General features: G+C 43.3%; 4 non-coding genes across 4 annotated transcripts; all 4 read right to left on the bottom strand.

The window, feature by feature from the left end:
- Positions 1-233: 233 nt before the first annotated feature.
- LOC140286092 (U2 spliceosomal RNA) lies at positions 234-424 on the bottom strand. Its single transcript, XR_011910984.1, has one exon. It is a non-coding gene; the product is annotated as a U2 spliceosomal RNA (small nuclear RNA).
- Positions 425-683: 259 nt separating this feature from the next.
- Positions 684-797, bottom strand: LOC140286095 (U5 spliceosomal RNA). Its single transcript, XR_011910987.1, has one exon. It is a non-coding gene; the product is annotated as a U5 spliceosomal RNA (small nuclear RNA).
- Positions 798-1187: 390 nt separating this feature from the next.
- Positions 1188-1378, bottom strand: LOC140286093 (U2 spliceosomal RNA). The gene has a single exon (XR_011910985.1). It is a non-coding gene; the product is annotated as a U2 spliceosomal RNA (small nuclear RNA).
- Positions 1379-1686: 308 nt separating this feature from the next.
- On the bottom strand, positions 1687-1800 carry LOC140286094 (U5 spliceosomal RNA). The gene has a single exon (XR_011910986.1). It is a non-coding gene; the product is annotated as a U5 spliceosomal RNA (small nuclear RNA).
- Positions 1801-7070: the final 5270 nt, after the last annotated feature.

Genomic DNA, 7070 nt, shown 5'->3' with positions numbered 1-7070 from the left:
CCAGACCAGGCTTGTGCAATCTCAGGGAGACAACTCACTGACAGCCTCGTACTGATTCGAGACATCATTGATTACGATAGAGAAAGAAACACCCGGCTTGTCATCTTAAATTTAGACTTTGAAAAAGCTTTTCATCAGGTCTCGCATCAATATCTCTTTCAGGTGTTGCAGCCATCGAATAGGACCCTGAAACTTCCATCCTGCACCGCTGTTTGCTTTTTCACAAGAGCAGAGAAGATCGCACCGTTCCCAGCGGCACTGCAGTACCGGGTCGATGCTTGGAGTGAACGGAGCCAGCTCCTTTTTCAACTCCTATTGCTAAAAATCCATTTAATATGTAGTCCTCGTATAGAGGACATATCAAATATTAAACTGATAAGAACAGATACCACACTTGATCTTAGCCAAAAGGCCGAGAAGCGATAACTGTCCACTGGTTCACGTCCGAGGGCCCTTCCTGGCACAATGCGCACTTGTAGCGGTGTTCTTTTTAGTGTCACTTTGCACCTCCGCACTGAGCACTCTTCAGACCTTTTAAATGGTATAACTTTGCACTCCTGCACGCTCCAGCAAGCACCATTCAAGCAACAACGTCAGCACAGTCGCAACAAGTAAGGCGACTCTACTCAGAGAAGTCACTCTGCACAGTAACAAGATTTCTTTTGCACAGACAGAAAGGGCTTCACCCGCAAAGGTAAAGCCTGCCAAAAATAGAAACATCTCACTAGTGCTGCTCTCCACAGAAGTCTTTAGTAAAAGGCGAAAGACTTGTACGTTATGAAGAGAAACCAGAGTACGATTATCCGTCACTGCAGGAGCAGGGCATCAGGCTAGTTGGCATAGCCACCTTCCCCATGGTGAGCTTTGCTTGGTAGAGACGTTTGCTCCCCCCCCTTGCTCCTCGGCTGACCAAGTAGGGACAATCGGGCCCTATTCGATGGCTGCCTTGTCTTTTACTCTGTGCAAAAGACAAGGCAGCAACAAAAACACCATGGGAACACCGTATTGAGGCTTTTTTCTGACCGCTCATTCGGTGTCGCGTTTCTTTCAAGCAATTCTCCCGGTTAGCCCGCACTCGGCTTGCTCCCAGAGCCGTGTTAAAGTCTACTTCGCATTCACACTCTCTTCTCAGCAGACTAAAAGAAACTTCCATCCTGCACCGCTGTTTGCTTTTTCACTAGAGCAGAGAAGAGCGCACCGTTCCCAGCGGCACTGCAGTACTGGGTCGATGTTTGGAGTGAACGGAGCAAGCTCCTTTTTCAACTCCTATTGCTAAAAATCCATTTAATATGTAGTCCTCGTATAGAGGACATATCAGAAATTAAACTGATAAGAACAGATATCACACTTGATCTGAGCTAAAAGACCGAGAAGCGATAAATGTCCACTGGTTCACGTCCGAGGGTCCTTCCTGGCACAATGCGCACTTGTAGCGGTGTTCTTTTTATGGCCATAGGTGGCCAGAGTGTCACTTTGCACCTCCGCCCACCCGCTGCACTGAGCACTCTTCAGCCCTTTCAAATGGTATAAATTTGCACTCCCGCACGCTCCAGCAAGCACCATTCAAGCAACAACTTTGCACTCCAGCTTCGAACATCGGCACAGTCGCAACAAGTAAGGCGACTCTACTCAGAGAAGTCACTCTGCACAGTAACAAGATTTCTTTTGCACAGACAAAAAGGGCTTCACCCGCAAAGGTAAAGCCTGCCAAAAATAGAAACAACTCATTAGTGCTGCTCTCCACGGAAGTCTTTAGTAAAAGGCGAAAGACTTGTACGTTATGAAGAGAAACCAGAGTACGATTATCCGTCACTGCAGGAGCAGGGCATCAGGCTAGTTGGCATAGCCACCTTCCCCATGGTGAGCTTTGCTTGGTGGAGACGCTTGCTCCCCCCCCTTGCTCCTCGGCTGACCAAGTAGGAACAATCGGGCCCTATTCGATGGCTGCCTTGTCTTTTACTCTGTGCAAAAGACAAGGCAGCAACAAAAACACCATGGGAACACCGTATTGAGGCTTTTTTCTGACCGCTCATTCGGTGTCGCGTTTCTTTCAAGCAATTCTCCCGGTTAGCCCGCACTCGGATTGCTCCCAGAGCCGTGTTAAAGTCTACTTCGTATTCACTCTCTTTTCTCAGCAGACTCTTGGGATTTTATCTATAAAATGAATTCCTTCACTCAAACTATGTTAAAACTGCTTTGCGAGACCTGATGAAAAGCTTTTTCAAAGTCTAAATTTAAGATGACAAGCCGGGTGTTTCTTTCTCTATCGTAATCAATGATGTCTCGAATCAGTACGAGGCTGTCAGTGAGTTGTCTCCCTGAGATTGCACAAGCCTGGTCTGGGTGAATTACCTCCTCTAAAACAGAGGACATCCGTGTCGCTAAAACCTTGCTAAAAAGTTTACAGTCAAAGTTTAAAAGTGTGATGGGCCTCCAATTCTTTAGGTCAGTCTTATCATTTTTTTTATAAAGTAGAATCACTATTCCCACTCTAAAACTGTCAGGCAGTCGGTCGAGTTTTTCAAAATCTTTAAAAACATCTAAAATGTCTGATGATAAAAGGTCCCAAAAGGTCAGATAGAATTCTGCAGGAAGCCCGTCTAAACCCGGAGCTCGACTTCTCTTAAAACCTGTTAGGCATTTTTTTTAACTCTAAAGCAGTAAAATCCTGTGTCAAGTGTGCATTCTCTTTTACGGTTTTGTCAACGAATTTTAAAATTTCTGCCGATGTTTCCAAGTGCACTGGTTTCTCTTTGTACATGTTACTATAAAAGGTATGTACAGTTTCAATCATCTCTTGTGTGGATTTTGTTCAAAACCCATCTTCTCTTTTTAGATTTTGAATACACTCCTTTTTATTTATAACTTTCTTAAAAAAGTACCATGTGCATTTTTCACCTTCCTCAATTTCCTGCTCCCTGCTTCTTACAAAAATTCCTTTACTCTTTATTTCTGCTAAAACTGACATTTCCTTTTTGACATCTTTGATTTCTTCATTAAAGTTTATGCCACACTGATTTAGTTTAAAGTAGCGCTGTAAGCGTTTCTGTTGTCCCATCATACATCTATTCTCTTTCCTTTTTTTACGTTTACCTTGCTGTTTAAAAAAAGTCTGGGTCGTTTCCTTCACCATTTCCCACCATTGTGCATGTGTTTCGTAGAGGTCTTGAAGGGTCTGCCACTCTTTATAACATTCCCTGTACTGACTGACTATGATTTCATCCTCCAACAGGGAACAGTTGAGTTTCCACAGACCACGTCCTACCGTCACACCAGAAGGGGGTGAAAGGGTGCAGGAGAGCATAAGGTGGTTTGAAAAGAAAACAGGGGTTAATCTAACATCAGTGGGTGGGCAATCTCTAGTAAAGAAATAATCGATGCGAGAGGCTCTGGTGCCATCATGACTAAACCAGGTGAAGCCCTCCTCTCTGGGATGCATGGTTTTAAAACAGTCAGTAAGCTTAAAATCCCTGCATATGCCCTGAAGTAAAATCGAAGTCTTATCCACTTTAAAATCTCCCCCTGCTCTTTTTCTATCTTTCCTGCTCAAGATACAGTTAAAATCCTGCTACAACTAAAGGTACTTGCCCTAGCATGTAAAGCTGTATATCTTCTAAAAGGTCATACCTGTCATTTTTCCATTGAAACCATAAATATTTAAGAGGTTAAAGTCTTGCCCCATAAAATTCAAGTGTGCTAAAAGTGCCCGTCCGTCTCTCACCACTGTGCTACCTTTCACCAGAACATGCGGATTTTTAATTAGAATGGCCACACCATCATATTTATTTTGATTTGAACCACTCCATATCGATAAATGGGGCCACATTTCCTCCCATTGTCTATGGTTTTTTAAAAAAGGTAGTCCACATTCCTGTATTAAAAACACATCTGATTTTATGGAGTCTAAGAAGGATAAAATACTCTGGGCTCTTGTCTTTGATTTCACACTTCTCACATTTAGTGTTGAGAAGGTGAGAACCATTAAAAGGATAAAGGAAAGTAGGTATGTCATTTTCGTTTTTCTAAGTTATCAAAACAAATTACACACTCAGGTTATTTCTTGGGAAACTAGCTCTTCCTTCATTTCTTTAGGTGAAAAGTGAGTAGGGTGATCTATATTTCCTTTTCGGACTCTCGGTGTTACCCGTTTGGGAGTAATTATGGCTGGACATTCACACCTACTTGCAGCCGAACACCACCTCTCCCGCTTTTGATGATGTATGGACCGGCATTCTTACCTTTTCTAACACATTTTCCAGCAATTATGGTCGGACATTCACACCTACTCACAGCCGAACAACTCCGCTACCGCAATTTCATGGTGTATAGTCAGGCATTCTCACCCTTTCTCATCAGCTTTTTGCAAATTATGATCTGACATTCACACCTACTTGCAGTCGAACAGCTCTGCTCCCGCTTTTGATTATGTTTGGTTAGATATTCGAAACTTTTCTTAACTGCTTTTTACAAACTTTGGTTGGACGTTCACACCTTCTTGCAGCCGAGCACCTCCGCTTCTGCTTTTGATAGTGTATATTTGGGCATACAAACCTTTTCTTACCCGCTTTTTACAAACCATGGTCGGGCTTTCACACCATCTCTTAGCTGAACAACTCCGCTCTCTCTTTTGATTGTGTACAGTCGGGTATTTTAACCTTTTCTTATCCGCTTTTTACAAACTATGGTCGGACATTCACACCTTACAGCGGAACACCTCCTCTCTCTCTTTTGATGGTGTATGTTTGGACATTGGAACCTTTTCTTACCCGCCTTTTACAAACTATGGTCGGACATTCAAACCTTCTTGTAGCCGAACACATCCACTCCTGCTTTTGATGATATATGGTTGGGCATTCGCACCTTTTCTTAACCATTTTTCAGTAATTATTGGTGGACATTCAGACCTTGAAGCTGAACCACCTCCGCTCCCTGTTTTGATCATGTATGGTCTGGCAATACTATCTTTTCTTACCCGTTTGTGAGTAATTATGGCTGGACATTCACACCTACTTGCAGCCGAACACCACCTCTCCCGCTTTTGATGATATATGGACCGGCATTCTTATCTTTTCTAACACATTTTCCAGCAATTATGGTCGGACATTCACACCTACTCACAGCCGAACAACTCCGCTACCGCATTTGATGGTGTATAGTCGGGCATTCTCACCCTTTCTCATCAGCTTTTTGCAAATTATGATCTGACATTCACACCTACTTGCAGTCGAACAGCTCTGCTCCCGCTTTTGATTATGTTTGGTTAGATATTCGAAACTTTTCTTAACTGCTTTTTACAAACTTTGGTTGGACGTTCACACCTTCTTGCAGCCGAACACCTCCGCTTCTGCTTTTGATAGTGTATATTAGGGCATACGAACCTTTTCTTACCCGCTTTTTACAAACCATGGTCGGACTTTCACACCATCTCTTAGCTGAACAACTCCGCTCCCTCTTTTGATTGTGTACAGTCGGGTATTTCAACCTTTTCTTACCCGGTTTTTACCAACTATGGTTTGGACATTCACACCTTCTTACAGCGGAACACCTCCGCTCCCTCTTTTGATGGTGTATGTTCGGGCATTCGGACCTTGTCTTACCCGCTTTTTACAAACTTTAGTCGAACATTCACACCTTTTTGCAGCTGAACACCACCTCTCCCGCTTTTGATGATGTATGTTCCGGCATTCTTACCTTTTCTAACACATTTTTCAGCAATTATGGTCGGACATTCACGCCTACTCAGAGCCGAACACCTCTGCTCCCGCATTTGATGGTGTATAGTCAGGCATTCTCACCTTTTCTCATCAGCTTTTTGCAAATTATGATCTGACATTCACACCTGCTTTTGATAATGTATGGTTGGGCATTCGCACCTTTTTTTACCCATTTTTCAGGAATTATGGGTGGACATTCACACCTTCTTGCAGCTGAACACCTCCTCTCCCGCTTATGATCATGTGCGGTTTGATATTCGAAAATTTTCATTCCTGTTTTAAAGCAATTATTGATGGACATTCAAACCTTCTTGTAGCCGAAAACATCCACTCCTGCTTTTGATGATGTATGGTTGGGCATTCGGACCCTTTTTTTACCCATTTTTCAGGAATTATGGGTAGACATTCAGAACTTCTTGCAGCCGAAAACCTCCGCTCACTCTTTTGATCATACATTGTCAGGCATTCGCACCTTGTCTTATCCGCTTTTTACAAACTTTAGTCGGACATTCACACCTTCTTGCAGCTGAACCACCTCCGCTCCCTGTTTTGATCATGTATGGTCTGGCAATACTACCTTTTCTTACCCGTTTGTGAGTAATTATGGCTGGACATTCACACCTACTTGCAGCCGAACACCACCTTTCTCGCTTTTGATGATGTATGGACCGGCATTCTTACCTTTTCTAACACATTTTTCAGCAATTATGGTCGGAGATTCACACCTACTCACAGCCGAAAAACCGTTCCCGCATTTGATGGTGTATAGTCAGGCATTCATACCTTTTCTTACCCGCTTTTTACAAACCATTTTTCAGTAATTATGGGTGGACATTCACACCTTCTTGCAGCTGAACACCTCCTCTCCCGCTTATGATCATGTGCGGTTTGATATTAGAAAATTTTCTTTCATGTTTTCTAGCAATTATTGATGGACATTCAGACCTTCTTGCAGCTGAACACCTCCGCTCCCTCTTTTGATCATACATTGTCGGGCATTCGCACCTTTTCTTACCCGCTTTTTACAAACCCTGGTCGGACTTTCACACCTTTTAGTAGCCGAACAACTCCGCTCCCGCTATTGATTGTGTACAGTCGGGTATTTTAACCTTTTCTTACCCGCTTTTTACCAACTATGGTCGGACATTCACACCTTCTTACAGCGGAACCCCTCCGCTCCCTCTTTTGATGGTGTATGTTCGGGCATTCAAACCTTTTCTTACCCGCTTTTTACAAACTATGGTCGGATATTCAAACCTTCTTGTAGCCGAACACATCCACTCCTGCTTTTGATGATGTATGGTTGGGCATTCGAACCTACTTGTTGCCCGCTTTTCATTAATTATGGGTGGACAT

This window comes from Leuresthes tenuis, unplaced genomic scaffold, assembly GCF_036924035.1.
Source record: "Leuresthes tenuis unplaced genomic scaffold, fLeuTen1.0.hap1 SCAF_72, whole genome shotgun sequence".
In the NCBI taxonomy this organism is placed as follows: Eukaryota; Metazoa; Chordata; class Actinopteri; order Atheriniformes; family Atherinopsidae; genus Leuresthes; species Leuresthes tenuis.
This window is presented reverse-complemented; position numbering and strand designations above follow the sequence as displayed.